Source organism: Rattus norvegicus, chromosome 4 (genome assembly GCF_021556685.1).
Source record: "Rattus norvegicus strain SHRSP/BbbUtx chromosome 4, alternate assembly SHRSP_T2T, whole genome shotgun sequence".
In the NCBI taxonomy this organism is placed as follows: Eukaryota; Metazoa; Chordata; class Mammalia; order Rodentia; family Muridae; genus Rattus; species Rattus norvegicus.
In genome coordinates, this window is record NC_141537.1 from 6042208 (window position 1) to 6062924 (window position 20717).

General features: G+C 43.5%; 1 pseudogene; it reads left to right on the top strand.

Annotated features, from left to right (window-relative positions):
• Positions 1 to 19375: 19375 nt before the first annotated feature.
• On the top strand, positions 19376 to 19851 carry LOC108350850 (60S ribosomal protein L34 pseudogene; annotated as a pseudogene).
• The last annotated feature ends 866 nt before the right edge of the window (positions 19852 to 20717 follow it).

Here is a 20717-nt window from a genome sequence, read left to right on the forward strand (position 1 = left end):
TGGAATAACAAAAAAACCAGGATGGCTAAAACTATCCTCAACAATAAAAGGACTTCTGGGGGAATCACCATCCCTGAACTCAAGCAGTATTACAGAGCAATAGTGATAAAAACTGTACGGCATTGAGACAGGCAGATAGACCAGTGGAATAGAATTGAAGACCCAGAAATGAACCCACACACCTATGGTCACTTAATCTTTGACAAAGGAGCCAAAACCATCCAATGGAAAAAAGATAGCATTTTCAGCAAATGGTGCTGGTTCAACTAGAGGTCAGCATGTAGAAGAATGCAAATAGATCCATGCTTCTCGCCCTGTACAAAGCTTAAATCCAAGTGGATCATGGACCTCCACATCAAACCAGATAAACCAAATTAATAGAAGAAAAAGTGGGGAAGAATCTCAAACACATGGGCACTAGAGAAAATTTCCTGAACAGAACACCAATGGTTTATGCTCTAAGATCAAGAATCGACAAATGGGATCTCATAAAGCTACAAAGCTTCTGTAAGGCAAAGGACACTGTCATTAGGACAAAACAGCAACCAACAGATTGGGAAAAGATCTTTACTAATCCTACAACTGATAGAGGGCTAATATCCAAAATATATAAAGAACTCAAAAAGTTAGACTGCAGAGAGACAAATAACCCTATTGAAAAATGGGGTTCACGGCTAAACAAAGAATTCACAGCTGAGGACTATCAAATGGCTCAGAAGCACCTAAAGAAGTGTTCAACATCTTTAGTCATAAGGGAAATGCCAATCAAAACAACCCTGAGATTCCACCTCACACCAGTCAAAATGGCTAAAATCAAAAACTCAGGCGACAAGCAGATGCTGGCGAGGATGTGGAGAAAGAGGAACACTCCTCCATTATTGGTGGGATTGCAGACTGGTACAACCATTCTGGAAATCAGTATGGAGGTTCCTTAGAAAATTGGACATTACACTACTTGAGGACCTAGCTATACCTCTCTTGGGCATATACCCAAAAGATGCTCCAACATAAAATAAAGACACATGTTCCACTATGTTCATAGCAGCCTTATTTATAATAGCCAGAAGCTGAAAATATCCCAGATGCCCTTCAACAGAGGAATGGATTCAAAAACTGTGGTACATCTGTACAATGGAGTACTACTTAGCTATCAAAAACAATGACTTCATGAAATTCATAGGCAAATGAATGGAACTAGAAAATATCATCCTGAGTGAGGTAACCTAATCACAGAAAAACACACATGGTATGCACTCATTGATAAGTTGATATTAGCCCAAATGCTTGAATTATGCAAGATGCACAGACCATATGAAATGCAAGAAGGATGGCCAAAATGTGGATGCTTCACTCCTTCTTTAAAAGGGGAACAAAAATACCCATAGGAGAGGATAGGGAGGCAAAGTTTAGAACAGAGACTGAAGGAATGGACATTCAGATCCTGCCCCACTTGTGGCCCATACATATACAGCCACTAAACTAGATAAGCTGAATGAAGCTAAGAAGTGCAGACTGACGGGAACCGAATGTAGATCTCTCCTGAAAGACACAGCCAGAATATGTCAAATACAGAGGCTATTGCCAGCAGCAAACCACTGAACTGAGAACAGGACCCCCGTTGAAGGAATCAGAGAAAGAACTGAAAGAGCTGAAGGTGCTTGAGACCCCATATGAACAACAATGCCAACCAACCAGAGCTTCCAGGAACTAAGCCACTACCCAAAGACTATACATGGACTGACCCTGGGCTCCAAATTCATACGTAGCAATGAATAGCCTAGTAAGGGCATCAGTGGAAGGGAAAGCCCTTGGTCCTGCCAAGGCTGGACCCCCAGTGTACGGGATTGTTGGGGGAGGGGGTGGGGTTACGGGGATGTTGGCCTGGAAACCGGGAAAGGGAATAACAATTGAAATGTACAAAAGAAATGCCCAATTAATAAAGATGGAGAAAAAAAGAAATACCCAATTTAATAAAAATGGAAGAAAAAAACAAAACAAAACAAAAAGCAGGTAGGTAAGCTTCAGATATTTCCTCTCCCTCATTTCCTCCAAATCCAAACCCACAGTCTCAAGAACCAGCTCTGTAACAGACCACCTGCTGTGTCCTTTACTCACTCCCTGTCCCCCATCCCTGGGCACTAAGCAGTGAAACATCCTTTTCTCTACCCTCCTATGGGTCTCCTCACTCTCCCTTCTAGCTCACCTTCATTCCTAAGTATCAGCTCCCCTATTACTAGAAACACATTTTACCTGGAAACCCCAGTGTCTACACCTAGCAGGATACCAAAAGTATTTCCTATTAGGCAATATACAACCAATACACTCCCCTAAGAACCAGAGAGGGAACAGAAACCAAGGAATAAGACACCCAAACAAAAAGACAAGACTAGATATCAGCAAATAGAATTACAACCATCCCAAACCCAGTTGCCTAGATGCCAGTGTAAAGACACAATCAATAGAAGCCATAAAAATGTTCCCTCTAGAGCCCAGGAGCCCTACTATAGCAGGCCTTGAGAAATGCAGTATAGCTGAAGCACCACACATAAGAATCTTAAAATAGTTGTATAAATATGATAGAGATTCTTAGAGAAGAAGTTAATAATCCATTAAAGAAATCTGCAAGAGAGAAAAGTGGAAGGAAATGAATAAAATAATCTAAAATCTGAAGGTGAGAATAGAATCAATAAAGAAAATCCAGACTGAGGAAAATCTGGAGATGAAAAATTTAGAAACTCAGATCAAACAGGCACCTTGGAAGCAAGCCTCACCAACCTAATACAAAAAATGGAAGAGAGAATCTCAGGTGTCGAAGACAATATAGAAGAATGAATACCTCATTCAAAGAAATTGTTAATTTTAAAAAGAAAAGTATAAAACATTCAGGAACTGTGGGACACTATGAAAAGACCAAATCTAAGAATAACAGGAATAAAGGAAAGAGAAGAAACCCAGGTTAAAGGCACAGAAGATATTTTCAACAAAATCATAAAAGAAAATTTCTGAAAGAAGTGCCTATCAAATTATAAGATGCATATAGAACTCCAAATAGACTAGACCAGAAAAGGAAGTCCCTTTGGCATATAGTAATGTATAATATTTACATTACAAATATTAAAAGCTCCAAAGGGGAAAAGCCAATTGAAAAAAAACTATTAGAATAACACTTGACTTCTCATTGGAGATTCTAAATGCCAGAAGGGCTTGGACACAAACTCTAAAGAGAGCAGAGATACCAACCCAAGCTATTATACTCAGCCAAACTTTCAATTACAATAGATGGAGAAAGAAAAACATGCCATAATAAAAATAAATGTATGCAGTATCTATAAATCCAGGCCTAAAAAAGTACCAGAGGCAAACTTCAACCAGAAGAGGTTAATCACACCCAAGAAAATACAAGGAATAAATAATCCCAGGTCATCAGATCATATGGTGGGAACACACCACAAGAACAAAATAACAGGAATCAACAAACACTACTCTTTGATATTCCTTGACTTCAATTGTCTCAATTCCTCAATAAAAAAACAGACTAATAGGATTGATGCAAAAGCAAGATCCATCCTTCTGCTGCATCCAAGAAACATACCTTACCATCAAAAATGTTAAGGGTAAAAGGTGGAAAAAGATAGACTAAGAAAATGGATTTAGGAAAGTGAGCCTGTACAGCCATTTTAATATCGATGAAATAAATTTCAAACCAAAATTAACTAAAAGAAATAAAAGGATTCTTCATACTCAACACTATATATACACACACACATATATACACATTTATATATGTATTTATGTGTATGTATATATGTATTATATATACAAATATATGTACACATATATCATATGATATATGATAATAACTGCTATATTTATGTCCCTTACTCTCCTAAAAGGTGACCATCTCTTTAATGAGACCTATTTCCATATAAACCAGTGGGCAAAAGGGTGAACTGAGGCAACCCCCATGAATGTGACCATTGGCAGCCAGATTGACTGGAAAGCCACCCTAGTCTGTGTCTGACCTCCCTTTTTCTTTCTGGTCACCATTGTCCATTGTCCATTGTCCATTGTCACAGATAGCCATAACTTCTTTAATGAGAAGTGTCTCCTGCTGGATGGGGTATTCAACAACATCTATCCTGATGAGGGAACCAGCCATCATTTAGATGCCTATAATCAATACCACTTACTTTCATGCTGTCACTCTGATGAGCCGGACTGACTCACAAACCTACACTGGGAAAAGAGGGATTTTGGTATTACAGCTGCCATCATTGAGGCCATCATCGCAGGCATTGCAGGGGCAACAACAGCTGCTGTTGTCTTGACCCAGAAAGCCACTATGGCAGAGACTGTCAATGCTGTAGTCTCTAAGTCAACTGAGGCACTACAGGCACAGGAAGTACTAAATCAACATCTTTATCAAGCCATACACATTTAATAACAGATTGATTTACTAGCAGAAGAGTTTGCCCTTGTAAGGGACACATTGCTATTCGCATGTGACCCAGATTTCACGCCACTGAAACCTGACAACAGTTGGCTCAATATCGTGGAAGGTACCTAGTCAGACAAATTCCTTAACTATTCTGTGCTGTTAAGGGAGAACACAGTCAACCTCAATGCAACCAGGGTATATGTGATCTCCTTAGATGCCAGATTCTTGGGAAAAGTGTGGGACAATATTAAAAGTCTGTTTGACCCCTCATATATAGCCACTTATGCTCTGATGAAAGGAATTGTTATACTAATAATTATTTTGTTTAAGTGTCTCACACAGCGTATCTCCAGGCAGCGCTCCATAAATAAAGTGACCCTCCAGGTGCTGATAGCTTCCAAAAATCCTGATTACACCCCCATATAAGGAAGTGATCAAAGTCTGGATGGCAAATATTCGTGAGACCACTATATAGGCTGTTCCTTATCTCTCCTTTGTGTGACTTGCCTCCAGAGTGATGGCTTTTTGAGGGATGGTAGTCAATGATGGGGAAGATCCTGGAAGACAGCACCACACAGTCTATGAGGTCCAAATAGAACCTCTTCCAGGACCTCTTGAATGAGACCCACAGAGGCAGTGATCAATGCAAAAGTAAGAAGAGTTTAATCATTCTGACATGTCAGGGTCATCCCACTTCAAGGGGACACAACCCTGAACAGACTAACAGGGAGTTATATACCTTGCAAACAATTCGGGCATAATTCAAACAATGGTAACTAGGCAGGACTATTGATGGGGAGAAGCAACCTTCAAACTGACTTGTAGTCAGTGGACTATTCTGAACTTTCCAAAGGGGGTAACGATTAGGAGTGCGTTGGGGAGGACGGGGGTCAGTTGGAAATCACAGGTGGCTTTGTTTGACAGTTTGGCTTGCAGGAACTAAACTAGCCCTACCCTTCCTGGAAGAGAGGGTTCTTTGTGCTTGGAGGTTTGTGGTGGAATTTTCCCACTGGCCTTCAATTGACCCCAACTCTGGCTCTTTCATTTTCCCCTTTTCTTTTAGCATAGCTTCAATCTTGAAGCTTATAGTCCTCTAGCTTGTACTCTTGCTTCCCTGCTTCCAGCTGCACATAGTGTTGGAACAGCTAGAGCCAAGTAGTCTTCTTCAGTGAAGGAGCAGGCCTAGCATGGTTGTAGTACATGCAGGTAGTGATCGTGGTCAACAGGATGATGAAATGTCCTTTTCACCTGGGTTTAGGCACATCTTGACTTGTGTGATTCTGGAACTAAGCCTGCTTCATAGAGGGTACATATTTAGGCCAAACATATTCATGAGCCTATTGGTTAGTTCTGACCTTAAATTATCACTTTTCAGTTGTGTAATAGCTGCCAACTGTAAGCTGGATACAATGGGGGATAGAACGCCATATATATCTAATAGAGGGTAAAGGGAAGGAACATCATGCAGACCCCACCAGTCTCTAAGGCTAGTTTAGTTAAGGTCTCTTTTAGACTTCTATTCATCTTTTCTACCTGTCCTGAACTCTGGGGATGATATGCAAGGTGGGGTCAACAATGTCGAGGCAATGGCACCCTGGCTTCCACTAGGCTGTCAAAATCTAAAAACAAAGGGTGGAAATGTAGGAGGAACAGCAGCAACCATCCCAGAGATCCAGAGATGGTTCAACATATGTAAATTGATAAGTGTAATCCACCATATAAACAAATGAAAAACAAAATCAACATGATCATTTGATCAGATGTAGAAAAGGGTTTGACAAAATCCAACAATCCTTCATGATGAAACAAAGTCCTGACAAAATAAGGGACACAAGGGACATACTTCCACATAATATAGGCAGCTAACAACAAGCCCATGGTCAGCATCAGCTTAAAAGGAGATAAATTTCACTAAAATCAGCAAAAAGACAAGGTTGTCCACTCTCCATACCTATTCAATATAGTACTTGAAGTCTTAGCTAGAGCAATAAAACAACTGAAGGTCAAGAAGATACAAATTGAAAAAAAAATCAATCTTTATTTCCAGATGAAGTGATAGTAAGCCCTAAAATTACACTGGGACCTCCTTCAGCTGATAAATACCTTCAGCAAAATGGCTGAATACAAGATTAACTAAAAAAAAAAAAAAAAAAAAAAAAAAAAAGACTCAGTTAGCCTTCCTATAAGCAAATGACAGATGAACTGAGAAAAAAATCAGGAAACAACATATTTCTCAATAAAAAAGAATATAAGCTCTTGCTCTCTCTTTGCTCTTCTCTTCTCTGTTCTCATGCGCTCTTCCCCATCCCTTCTCTCTTCATCTTCAACCCCTTTCCTCCACATGCTCATGGCCGGCCTCTGTTGTTCCTCCTCTCTTCTACTTTTCTACTCTCATTAAACCTTTCCATGTGAAAAAAAAAATATAAAATATTTTGGGGTAATAACTATAACCAAGCAAGTGAAAGACTTGTGACAAAAACTTTAAGCCACTGAAAGAATTGAAGATGATATCTGTGGTGGTTTGTATATATTCGACCCAGGAAGAAACACTATTAGAAGGTGTGGCCAACAAGGTACTCCAACACGGAATAGGTGTGACACTAGGTGTGGGCTTTAATACCCTCATGCTAGCTGCCTGGAAACCAGTCTTCCACTAGCAGCCTTCAGATGGAGATGTAGAACCTGAAGCTCCTCCTCTGCCATGCCTGCCTGGATGCTCCCACACTCCTACCTTGATAATGGACTGAACACCTGAGGCAGTCCCAATTAAATGTTGTCCTTATAGGCATTGCTTTGGTCATGGTGTCTGTCCCCAGCAGTAAAAACCTAAGACAGAAATTGGTACCAGGGACTAGGGTATTGCTGTGATAGGCCTGACCATGATTTTGCTTGGAAGAATGTGGATTTGGGGACTTTGAATTTGGAAAGCAGTAGGATGCTTTAAATGGGGCTTAATAGGCTATCTTAGTAGGAATATGGAAGACTTTGTTACTGAGAGTGATTTGAATTGTGCATACCTGGTCCAAGATGTTTCAGTGGAGAATTTCAATATGTGGTCTAGAGACTGTTTTTGTGGTATTTTGGTGAAGAATGTGGCTCCTTTTTGCCCTTGTCTGAAGAGACTGCCTGAGATTCTTAGCCTTAGTGAAGAGATTCTGATTAATTGCGATCACAAAGGAAGTCTCAAAAACATCCATTATAGACTTTGTTCTCTGGATAAGTCTCATGAAGAGCATTTTAAACAAACAGAGAAAGATGAGAAAGGAAATATGTAAAATACATGGTTTGAATATTAAAGGGGCACCAGGAAGTAAAATGGAGCTGAATCCTGTGTTCAAGGATATTAAATTTAATTAAGGGACTAGTGATCTTGGGGCAAGATTTCACCCAGCTAAGTTTAGATCCAAACATATAGTACAAGTCTTTAATCCCAGGAGGCAATGACAAGCAGATCTCTGAGTTCAAGGCCAGCCTAGAATAGAGCAAATTCTAGGTGAAAAAAAACATAAATCCAAATTTGGTGGACCACACACCCTTAATCCCAGTGCATGAATTCAAAGTCAGTCTACAGAGCTAGTTCCAGGATGACTAAGCTTAGGCAGTGAAGCGATTGGAAAACAGAAAGCTGGTGATAATAGAACAAGAGAGCCATGTTCCAGCCCCAGCAAGCAGCTTTGGCCATGTGGCTCTGAATTTAGAGTGGAAAAATAGAAAGGACTACTGGGACAATTGGTGCTGGTTAGCTGGAGTTAAGAAGTTAGTGGTGATTAAGAAGACACCAGCAACACCGAGGTAGAATCTTCTGGAAAGTGTTTTCTGAGAGCACAAATAAGCTGTGTTCCAGAGATAGGAAAGGTTGTGCCTCATGTTGCAGCTGTACTTGGTAATATGTAAGAGTCACCTAGGTGGTACTGGTTTTGAAGGCATGAAGGGGTCATGAAAAGCAGCAGAGGTTTGGCACTGCGAGAAGTCATGGAAGGCCATTAGTAAAGATACAGCCTCAATTGCAGCTGATGACCCAGGACTAAAGGGGTCATCCAAAGGAATTAAGGCCATTAAGAGAGCCTCTGACAGACTATTGGTGAAGCTTAGTTGCAGCAGAAGACCCCAGCATATTGTAAATGTCAGTACCTTGGGGCAATCACCAGGAATAGCAGTAGCAGTGGAATAGATCAACCTGAGCTTAGAGAGCTACGGAGGGCAGAGCTGGAGAAGTGACACCAGACCTTTGGAGGAGCCCAAAAGATCTTGTATGGATCCCAGACATTAAAACACGAACTTGTAACATTGAAGTTGCCCTGGAAACCCTAAGATATTTTCCAAATCCATGGGCTATCTGCTGAGGAAAGCTGCTAACAGGTAGTGGAACCAGTCCAGAAGAAAGAAGTTTGTTGCAGTCAACAAAGATGAAAAAGAAATTGAAGATCTGAAGACCACTTTGACATCAGCCATGGAGATTCAGAGTTTGAAGTTTGTCTAGCTTGTTTCCTGTCTTGCTTTAAGGATTGCAGTTAAGTGATTGGGTAAATCTCAGAAGAGACTTTGAACTTTGGACTTTTAACACTGTTGAGACTGTTATAATCTATGGGAACTTTTGAAGTTGGACTAAATGTATTTTTGCATTATGCTAAGTTTAGGTATGGTTTCCATAGACTTATGTGTTTGGACAAGCCTATGGGGGCCAGGGAATGGAATGTGATGGTTTGTATATGTTTGACCCAGGGAGTGGCACTACTAGAAGTTGTGGCCTTGTTGGAGTAGGTGTGTTACTGTGGGTATGGACTTTAATAGCCTCATGCTAGTTGCCTGGAAACCAGTCTTCCACTGGTAGCCTTCAGATCTCGGTTCCTCCTGCACTATGCCTGCCTGGATGCTGCCAGACTCCTGCCTTGATAATAATGGACTGAACCTCTGAACCTGTAAGGCAGCCCCAATTAAATGTTGTTCTTACAGGCATTGCTTTGGTCACGGTGTCTGCTCACAGCAGTAAAACACTGTCTAAGACAATATCAGACAATGGAAAGCTCTCCCATGCTCATGAATCATTAGAATTAATATAATAAAATGGCCATCCTAAGTAATAAGTAATCTACAGATTCAATGCAATCCCTGTCAAAATTTCAACACAATTCTTCACAGATATTGAAAGATAATTTTTAGTTTCTTATGGAAACACACATACACAATTAAACCCAGTTAGGCTAAAACCAATCCTCAACAATCAAAGAATTGCTGGAGGTATCAACCAATCATCCCAACCTCTATATACTATAAAGCTGTAGTAATTTTAAAAATAGCATAATAATGGCACAAAATAGGCATGTTGAAAAGCTCTCAGAAAGAACTTTCCCTCGGGATGGAGATCCTCTAACTCCAAAGACCAGACCGAGACACCACAGGATGCAATCAGCAAGAGGATTTGGTTTATTGTTGGGATACACAGGCACAGGCACCTGCGGGCGCTTCAGTCACTCGGGGGACTGGCGCGCCCCACGGAACCAAGGATGGGCTTTTTATAGGATTTTGGGGAGCAGAAGCAAGCATACAGAAGCAGATGCATGGTTACAGGTATATAATTGGTGGATTCTAATATGGCAAGGGTTTAGCCCAGGGGCAAGTTTCCTAGCTACCTTCCTGAAACATAACGGCTGACTCGGCCCCCCAAGGGTTCAGCCCTGGGGCAAGTTTCTTAGCTACCTTCTTGGAACATAACGATTGACTCGGCCCCCCACCAGGGTGTGGGACCTCTCCCGGGGCTTTTTTTTTCATTGTCAGGTGCTCAACCGAAGTCGTCCTGTTGCCAGGCCTTCAACCAAACACATCCTGCTTGGCAGCCGCTGTGTACTCAGTGTTCTAACCTTTCCCTGAACCAGTCATCTTAAGTACAGCCTTGCAAAATGGCGTTACTGCTGCTAAGCTGGGGTCTTTCATTCCCCCATTTTTTTTTTTTGTTAACTTTGAGTGAAATCTTTCACTCAACTTGGTCAAGAAATTTCTGTCTGGTGGGGGCTTATTCCCCCACTGACTCTAGGCCACAAAAGGGCTAGGAGGAGCCACGTAGGAGTTTTAACTTTAAGGGGTTTGGAGTGCGCTGAACTCTCCATGTCTGGGGTGTAGTGTTGTGATTAGTCAATTCCTCAGACCGGACTGCCTTGACGTGTGGTGCGTGGATCTAAGCTGCGACTCCGTCTACCTTTAGGGCGGTCGGGGTAGTCAGGAGGACAGTGTAGGGTCCTTTCCACCGTGGCTCGAGATTCTTGGTCTGGTGTCTGCGCACCCACACGGTGTCTCTAATCTGGAACGGGTGTGGCACCACCGGATGCTCAAGCTTGTCCTGGTAAGCAGCGGCCAAAGGTCTCCAGACGTCTCTCTGCACAATCTGTAGGGCCTGTAAATGGGCCCTCAGAGAAGGGCTGTCAGCAAAATCAGCAATGTTTGAATCAAAGAAATGGACAAATGGGGGTGGTGTTCCATACATTAGAACTAGGGGAAGGAGGGCCACCCAATCCTTTGAGCCAGTTGCAAGCGTAAGTTTGGATAAAGTCTCCTTAATTGTTCTATTCATGTGTTTTACCTGACCTGAACTCTGGGGTCTATAGGCACAATGTAATTTCCAATCAATCCCCAGCAATTTGGCCACCAACTGACTTACTTGGGAGACGAAAGCGGGCCCGTTGTCCGACCCCAACGCTTGAGGCATGCCATACCTGGGAAAGATTTCCTCGAGGAGCTTCTTGGTGACCATTTTTGTAGTCTCGTGTTTTGTGGGGAAGGCTTCGACCCATCCTGAGAAGGTGTCTACAAACACTAGGAGATACTTGTATCCATATATACCTGGTTTAATTTCAGTAAAATCAATTTCCCAATGGATGTCGGGACGGTGTCCCCTAGGACGAACTCCTTGTCCAATCATGGTCCTTCCCGGGTTAACCTGAGCGCACGCTTTGCAACTCTCAGTCACCTTTTGTATCGCTTTGTCCCGATTCAAAAAACACAGATTTATCTCTTCCCGATCTAGTAAGGTTTTCATCTTCTTAAACCCCAAATGGGTTAATTTATGTAAAAAGGAGATCAATTCAAAAGTCCTTTGTAGACCCACTGTTTTAGTTGAGGGTGGTAGATGGCCCCCATTTTTTTAGGAGCTCTATGTCCTCATGGGCATAAACCCAACTGGTTTGTCCCACTGGTGGGGGCGTGGGTTGGTCTGGGCTATTTAAGGGCAAGATTTGTTTGCTCATGGCCACTTCTCGCGCCGTGGCATCGGCCAGCCGGTTTCTTCATGCCTCTGGGTTGTGCCCTTTCTGGTGTCCTGGACAATGTATAATACTCTGTCTTTTGGGCAAGAATAGGGCTTCTAAGAGGGCCAGAATTTTAGCCTTATTTTTAATATCTTTACCCTCAGATGTGAGCAGCCCCCGCCTCCGGTAGATCTCCCCATGGATGTGTGCCGTGGCAAAGGCATAACGGCTGTCTGTATATATATTTAGCCTCTTACCTTTTGTCATCTTGAGCGCCTGAGTCAAGGCGATGAGTTCAGCCCGTTGTGCAGAGGTACCAGCAGGCAGGGCTTTCGCCCAAATCACTTTGTCCTCCGTAGTGACCGCAGCTCCAGCCTTTCACTCTCCCTCTGCCAAGAAGCTGTTGTCATCCGTGTACCATGTGTGGTCAGCATTCTGAAGAGGCTGGTCCGATAGGTCCGGCCTGGTTCCATGTACTTCTGCGAGGATTTGTAGGCAGTCATGCTGTTCTGCCTCCTCTGGTAGAGGAAGCAAGGTGGCAGGATTGAGGGCGACTACGGGCCCAAACTGAACCCGTTCTGCATCCAGTAACAAGGCTTGGTAGTGGGTCATGCGAGAATTAGAGAGCCAGCGGTCTGGGGGCTGCTTTACCAAGGCCTCCACTGCGTGGGGTGCTAGGATGGTGAGTGGCTGTCCCAAAGTCAATTTTCCAGCGTCCTTGATCAGGACAGCAATAGCAGCCACCATCCTTAGGCACGGTGGCCAGCCGGAGGCCACAGGGTCCAATTTCTTAGACAGGTAGGCCACAGGGCGTTTCCAGGGTCCCAACCTTTGTGTTAGGACCCCTTTACCATACCCCTGTTTCTCATCGATGAACAGTTACTGAGCAAATTGTAAGGGTTTGGAACAGTCGGATGAATATCTTCTATCCTCTTGTTGACCTTTCTCAAGTCTTGTACTGGCCTATAATCTCCAGTGCCGGGTTTCTTAACAGGCAGAAGAGGCGTATTCCAAGGCGACCGGCAGGGGATTAGGATGCCTTGATCTAGAATCCTCGTAATGTGAGGCCTTATACCTTGATAAGCTTTATGTGACAGGGGGTATTGTTTTATGGAGACTGGAGTTGTAGTGGCCTTTAACTGTATAATTAAGGGGGGCTGTTGGAGCGCCAACCCCATCCCACCAGTCTCTGCCCAAGCCAGTGGAAAATTCGTGACCCAAGTGTCTATTTCTAGGGAAAATGGCTTGTCCTGTCCCGGTTCATATAGTCTATATTCATCCTCTAATTGTAGGGTTAGAACTTGAAGGGGAGTTCCGTGGGGGCCAGTTATTCGGGCCCCTCCTTCCTCAAAATGAATTTGTGCTTTTAGTTTGGTGAGCAGGTCACGGCCCAGCAGAGGGTACGGGCGGTCCGGAACATGTAAGAAGGAATGGGTCACCTTACCGGTAGCCAGCTGAACCCGGCGGTCCGTAGTCCATCGGTATTGTTTCTCACCAGTAGCTCTTTGTACCCAGGCCGTCCGGTCGCTGAGTTGTCCTGAAGCTTGGGTGAGGACTGAATGCTGGGCTCCTGTGTCTACCAGGAAAGTAACCGGCTGCCCCCCCAACTTCAAGCGTTACCCTGGGCTCAGGGGGAGGCTCCTGGCCCTGACCTCCCTAATCTTTATCTAGAGCCAAGAGGGAGGTTCGTGGTCGAGGCTTTCGGGGTCCTCCAGGCTTCTTGGGGCACTCTCTGGCCCAGTGCCCTTTCTCTTTGTAATAGGCACATTGATCTTTATCCAGCTTCAGCCCCTTTCGAGCTCCCCCCCATCTCCCTTCCTTTCTTGGCCCTGAACTACGGCGGCCAAGATTCGACTCAATTCTTAGTTTCTTTTTTTTATCTCTCTCTTATTAAAAATCTTTTCAGCTTCTTTAAGTAAATCCTGTAATGTATAGCCCTGCAAATTTTCTAACCTCTGTAACTTAGTCCTGATATCTGGAGCAGCCTGCCAGATGAAGGACATAGAGACACTCGTCATTTGTCCTGGGTCATCTGGGTCATAGGGAGTGTACATACGGTAGGCCTCCTTAAGTCTCTCTAGAAAGGCGGAGGGAGTTTCCCCTGCTTCCTGTAATACCTGTTTTACCTGAGCCAAATTAGTAGGGCGTTGTATAGCCCCTCGGAGACCCGCTAGAAGCAACTGGCGATAAAGGCGTAGGTGTCCCTTACCTTCAGCTGTATTAAAATCCCAGTTTGGTCCTCAGGCAGCTGGGTGGGACGCCCATCATCTCCCAGAACATGCTTTCTGGCCTCTAGGAACACTCTTTGTTTTTTTTTCTGAGGTTAAGAGGGCCTGTAAGAGCTGTTGGCAGTCATCCCAAGTAGGCTGGTGGGTAGGTAAAACAGATTCTATTAGGTCGGTGAGTGCCACCGGATCTTTGGAGAAAGAAGGGTTGTGTTGTTTCCAATTGTAAATGTCAGCTGCTGAAAACGGCCAGTATTGGGTCTGGCCACCGGTTCCCTGTCTAAGTGGGAAAGCCTGGGAGGTTGAATCTGGCATCACCTCGCGCTTATTGTGCAATCTCCCTGCGACAGGGGAGAAACCCTTATCAGACTGTGGCCCGGCAACTGATCTGGCCGGCGGCTCTGCCTCCTCCGTTTTAGCCGGGCCTGTCAGAGAGAAGATCTATGAGAGGGGAGTTTGGGTCTGCCGGGAGGACAGGTTTTTTAGAAGGCTCTGATTTCACAAAGGTAGAGACTGTCCCATGTTAGTTCTAAGGAAGATTAGGACACAGAGAAAACAAACAACACCAACAGTCAAACAAACAACAGACAGGCGTGCTGCACGGCTTTGGTACCAAACTGAAAGCAAAAAGTCAGATGGAGGTGGCAAAGGTCCGGGGCCCTCTGAAAGCCAAAAATACAGACAGAGGTGCCGTAAGTCCGGATCCTCCTCCTCTAACCAGAGTCCCAGATTGGGCCCCGAAAAGTCGGGCCCCTAACACCCTTGGAACGTCTTCCAGGGCTGCGGGTTGAGAAGTCCGAGCTCGTCAGCTCCTTCTTCGTCCCGCCCAAATTCCAAACAACCTGGCTGAGCGCTCACAGAACAGACCTGCCCGAGCGCTCACAGAACAGACCTGCCCGAGCGCTCACAGAACAGACAGAATAGCCCCAGATTGGGCCCCGAAAAGTCGGGCCCCTAACACCCTTGGAACGTCTTCCAGGGCTGCGGGGCGAGAAGTCCGAGCTCGTCAGCTCCTTCTTCGTCCCGCCCAAATTCTAAACAACCTGGCTGAGCGCTCACAGAACAGACAGAATAAGGCAGAACGAGACAGAATCAGACAGACGCCGGCCGGCTTACCTCCCAGTGGGTGGTCGGTGGTCCCTGGGTGGAGGATCTCCTTTCCCGGCCAACGCACCAAATGAAAAGCTCTCAGGGAGAACTTTCCCTCGGGATGGAGATCCTCTAACTCCAAAGACCAGACCGAGACACCACAGGATGCAATCAGCAAGAGGACTTGGTTTATTGTCGGGATACACAGGCACAGGCACCTGCGGGCGCTTCAGTCACTCGGGGGACTGGCGCGCCCCACGGAACCAAGGATGGGCTTTTTATAGGATTTTGGGGAGCAGAAGCAAGCATACAGAAGCAGATGTATGGTTACAGGGATATAATTGGTGGATTCTAATATGGCAAGGGTTTAGCCCGGGGGCAAGTTTCCTAGCTACCTTCCTGAAACATAACGGCTGACTCGGCCCCCCAAGGGTTCAGCCCGGGGGCAAGTTTCCTAGCTACCTTCCTGTAACATAACGGCTGACTCGGCCCCCCAAGGGTTCAGCCCGGGGGCAAGTTTCTTAGCTACCTTCTTGGAACATAACGATTGACTCGGCCCCCCACCAGGGTGTGGGACCTCTCCCGGGGCTTTTTTTTCATTGTCAGGTGCTCAACCGAAGTCGTCCTGTTGCCAGGCCTTCAACCAAACACATCCTGCTTGGCAGCCCCTGTGTACTCAGTGTTCTAACCTTTCCCTGAACCAGTCATCTTAAGTACAGCCTTGCAAAATGGCGTTACTGCTGCTAAGCTGGGGTCTTTCAATGTCAATCAATGGTATTGAGTTGATAACCCAGACATAAATTCACACTGCTATGGACATTTTTTTTAATAAAAAACTAGAAACACACACTGGAAAAAAAAAAGAGAGCAGATTCAGTAAGTATGCTGATGAAATTGGATGGGGATGCCTGCATGTAAAAGAGTCCAAATAGATCCATATTATCATCCTGCACAAAACTCAACTCCAAAGGAATTAAAGACCTCAACATAATACCAGGTACACTGAGCCTGCAAGACAAAAAGAGGGTAACCTTGAACTCATTAACACAGGAAAAGACCTTCTGTGCAGAACACTGTTAGCACTGGCACTAAGATCAAAATAATAAGTAGGACCTCATGAAACTGAGATGCTGCTGAATGGCAAAGGACACTGTCATTTAGACAAAGTAGCAGCCTACAAAATGGGAAAAAAAATTTGTAGCAATGTACACATGTGATAAAGGACTAACTCAAAAAAAAAAAAAGAAAGAAAGAAAGGAAGAAAGAAAGAAAGAAAGAAAGAAAGAAAGAAAGAAAGAAAGAAAGAAAGAAAAGAAACCTGGATATTAACAAAGCAAATAACTCAATTAAAGATGGGGTACAGCTCTAAACAGAGAATTCTCAAAGGACAAAACTCAAGTGGCTGAGAACCATTTAAAGAAAGTTTAACAACCTTAATCATTAAGGAAATGTAAATCAAAACTACTTTGAGATTTCATCTCAACACCAGTTAGAATGGCCAAGATCAGTAAAACGAATGACAGCTCAGCGCTGTGAGGATGTGAGGTCAAGGTCACACTGATGGGAATGGAAACTCATATAGCCATTATGGAAATCAGTGTGGTGATTCCTCAGGAGGATGGAAATCAATTTATTTCAAGATCTAGCTGTAATCACTCTTGGGCATAAAGAATGCTTCATCCTACTACAAAGACATATATCCAACCGTGTTCATTACTACTCTATTTATAATATCCAGAAACTAGGAACAATCTAGATATCTATCAATAGATGTGTGGGTAAAAAAAATATGGTTCATACACAGTGGAGGATTATTCAGTCATTTAATAAAATGAAATCATTAGACCAGAAAGTGGTGGTGCACACCTTTAATCCCAGCACTCAGGAAGCAGAGTCAGGAAGATCTCTGAGTTTAGAGCTAGCCTGGTATACAAGGTCAGTTGCAGGATACCCTGTCTCAAAAAAGTCAATAAAAGAAAAAGAAAGAAAAGAAGTCAGAAAATTCACTGGTAAATAGATTGATCTAGAACAAGATCATCCTGAATGAGATAATCCAGATCCAGAAAGACAAATATGTTATGCATCTTCTTACATGTATATGTTAGCTGTTAAGTCGTTGATAAGCAAGCTACAATCCAGAAAATCACAGAGGTTAGGTATAGTGCAAGGGACTAAGTGGGACAGAAAGATCTTTGTAGGAAAGGGAAATAGAATTAATTATGGCTGAACAAGGCTGGTGGGGACTGGAAAGGGAGAATCAAATGGGGAGGGAAGAGAGGGCCAAGGGAGGGAATATAGGAAGAGACAGCTAAAACTAAGGGCTATTTGAGGGTTTATATGGAAACCCAATAGAGTAGAAGCTTCCTAAATTATAATGCATATATTAATGTTATCTAAATGAAAGCACTAAATAACAGGAGATAGCATCCCAACTGCACATCTCTCATAAGCAAATGCAGCTTTAGTAATGGCTGTGAGTTATGTCTAATCAAGTTGTTAGCCAAAGGAGTTCCATGGGAACCAAACAAACAAGCTGCTGCAAAGGCTGCAAACCAACATTGAGGCTCTATTGCTAAAAAATAACACCTAAATAATTCACTGAGCATGGAGAAGCCAAGTAGGTACCTACCAGCTCATGTTTTTGATACTGAAAGGTACTCTGCACACTAGTAAAGGAAGAAGATAAACACAAACTGCAGAACCCTTCAAAGCTATAGTGTTGGCCTTTCTGTGAGATATGTAGTGAAATGGTGACACAGCTTGTGAGAGGAGGTAGCCAACATCTGATTTGATTTAAGACCCACTCTACTACATGGATGCTGCTTGAGTTACTGAGAACTTGAGACTAGATAGCTCAGGGACCCAATTTTTAATGGCATCCTACTATAAACATAGATCAGGCCCTTTCTTGGCCATTATCAGAGAAGCTTTCCTCCTACACCAGATAGGAAAAAATACAGAGACAAAAACACATACAAATACAGCTAGAAAAAATATGCAAATAGTGAGAGGCCTTGGGACATTCAGCCCTAAACAGGATGTCTCCTGAAGTCCCGTTCCCTTAGGGCTCAGAGGGCCCTGAAGAAAAGGAGGCAGTCTAAGAGCCAGAGGTAATACAGGACACCAAGGAATCAAAACCTAAAAACAGCAGGACCTCACAGAGTCTGAGGCAGCATGCACGGGGCCTGCAAGGGTCTGCACCAAACGGGGTCCTAGAGCTGAAAGGACAAATGGACACATGCCCCATCTTATCTTCAAATGATAACCACTTACAAGTGAAAACTAAGGGAGTCTCATTGGGAAAACTACTCTTAAGGGTGGGCTGAAAGCCCAGCAGTAGATGATAACAGACATGAACTCAAAGGCATCTTTGGAGTTTTCTCCCTCATAATTGCATGTCATGGCCTTTCATCATTTTTGATTCAGCTTTTTTTTTTCTTTAAAGGTTTTGTAAATATAATATTTACAATATTTCCAGTTTTGTGTTTTTACGGGATTCCTGAATATGTGAACAAGTGGGTCTCTGTGTCTATATGTGATTCTTGTGCCTTTTCTTAGGCTCTTCTGTTTGTTTGGTTTGTCTACTCCAATTTGTTTGGTTTTGTTTTAGCTTATTATGTTTTATTTTATTTAATTATTAGCCCTTAGAAGCCTGTTTGTTTTCTAATAAAAGACAGAATAGGGGTGGATCTGGATGGGTGGAGACATGGAGAGGAACTAGAAAGAATAGAATATATTGCATAAAACAAAATCTATCTTTAGCAGTAGTGTAGAACTAGAGTTGCGGCTCCCTGTTTTGGGGTACGCTCTTTCAGTAGCAGTAGTAGTAATGATGATGATGATGATGATGATGATGATGATGATGATGATGATGGAGGAAGACAAGGACCAAGGAGACTTAGCAGATATAACCAAGTATGTTTGGGAAGCCTGGTTTGAAACAGATCACCCAAATTAGACATTTTGGAGATAATGATAGAAATTTGCATATTAATTCAGTATTGGTACGTTGGGGGAGCATTTGCTTTATTGGATATGATAATGATGTTGTAACTAGATGAAGCAAGTTTGTGTACGTTTCAGAGCCATATATATAAATGCTTAGAAGTTCTCTCACTCTTCAAACACACACAGAAGGACATAGCCATCAATTACATCTGGATTCTAGGCATATACTAATTATACTGTAGATTTCTTTTAGTTCATGTTTTAGTAGATTTTTCTTATATTTGATACATCTTATGAATGATTCTTTAACCTCTGAATACAATAGATCATATGTGATGTGCCAGTGGATTCCAGTTTTAACTGTTAAAAGTTTCTACTATATTTTTCATGGCCAACAGGGGAACTTCAGAAAGAACCCATCTGCTTTTCCTCTTTCAGGGACGGTGCTTAGAGGCACTCAGGATGGTCCAGCGTTTGACATACCGTCGTAGGCTTTCCTACAATACAGCCTCTAACAAACTAGGCTCTCTTGAACCCCTGGCAACAGGATTGTTTACCTTTATACCAAGAAGGTTGGGAAAGCACCTAAATCCGCATGCGGCATATGCCTAGGCAGACTGTGAAGGGTTCGTGCTGTGAGACCCAAAGTCCTTATGAGATCATCTAAGACAAAGAAGCAGGTCAGCAGGGCCTATGGTGGCTCCATGTGTGCCAAGTGTGTCCGTGACAGGATCAGTAAGGCTTTCCTTATTGAGGAGCAGAAAATCGTTGTGAAAGTGTTGAAGGCACAAGCACAGAGTCAGAAAGCAAAATAAATGTGCAACTTTTTTAAGTAATAAAAATCAAGACTTGGTCTAAAACGAAAGAAAGAAAAGAAAGAACCCATCCAGAACAAAACAAACTGGTGTCAATGCCCGCACCGACAGCACTGCACCGAGAACCCGGCATAAACCTGCGGGATTAAAACACACACATAAGCAGGTCATTCGGGTTAAGAAAGAATGCCAATTCTGTAGCTTTATTCACCGAATATATATCCCAAGTTGACGGGGCGGAAAACTCTAGAAAGCACAGTGGGAAAACCCGGCTTAAGGCTTCAGTAACAAAAGACCAAATACGTGCCCCAAATTTACTGGGGAGAAATCCAGGAAGACCAGCCTAAGTCCCAGAACAAAAGACTGAGAACAAAAGACAGGAACAAATGTACCATCGCCCAGGTATATGTCCAGGTGTGTTGCTACTGGGCCAGGGCGTTCCTTTGTTAGGAACAAAGGGCTTCTACATGCTTCAGCAGGGCTCAGCAGGGGTCAAACACTGCAGGGGACCCAGGAGGGTCTGACACTGTGGGATGGTGGATGGGGCTGAGAAGGAAGCAGCCTGTGTGAATTCTACTCAGGATGGAGACTAACAGGCCAAGCTCTGGCTACCTAGAGGCTGGGATGACCTCAGTGATGAAAAAGTTGAATGCAGAGGCAAAAGCAGGGAGAGATTAGATGTTCCTGATTCCATGAGTATATGAGCAATTTGACCCAGAAGCAGGATGGGGTGGTAAAGCCATCCATCTCCTTACCCAGTTATAGCCAATCCACTCTTCCCTGGTGGTCTGAGCTTCCTACGTTCTCCAGGTGGTTGTATAGGCACTCAATGAATGTTAAAAACCTTCCAGGAATAGCTGCATTATTTCCAGGCTCTCACTAGTGGGTACAGGCCCAAGAAATGGGTATAATAGTGCTTGCCTTTCCTGGAAAAAAAAAAAAAACCATCCCCAAGCACAAGTTT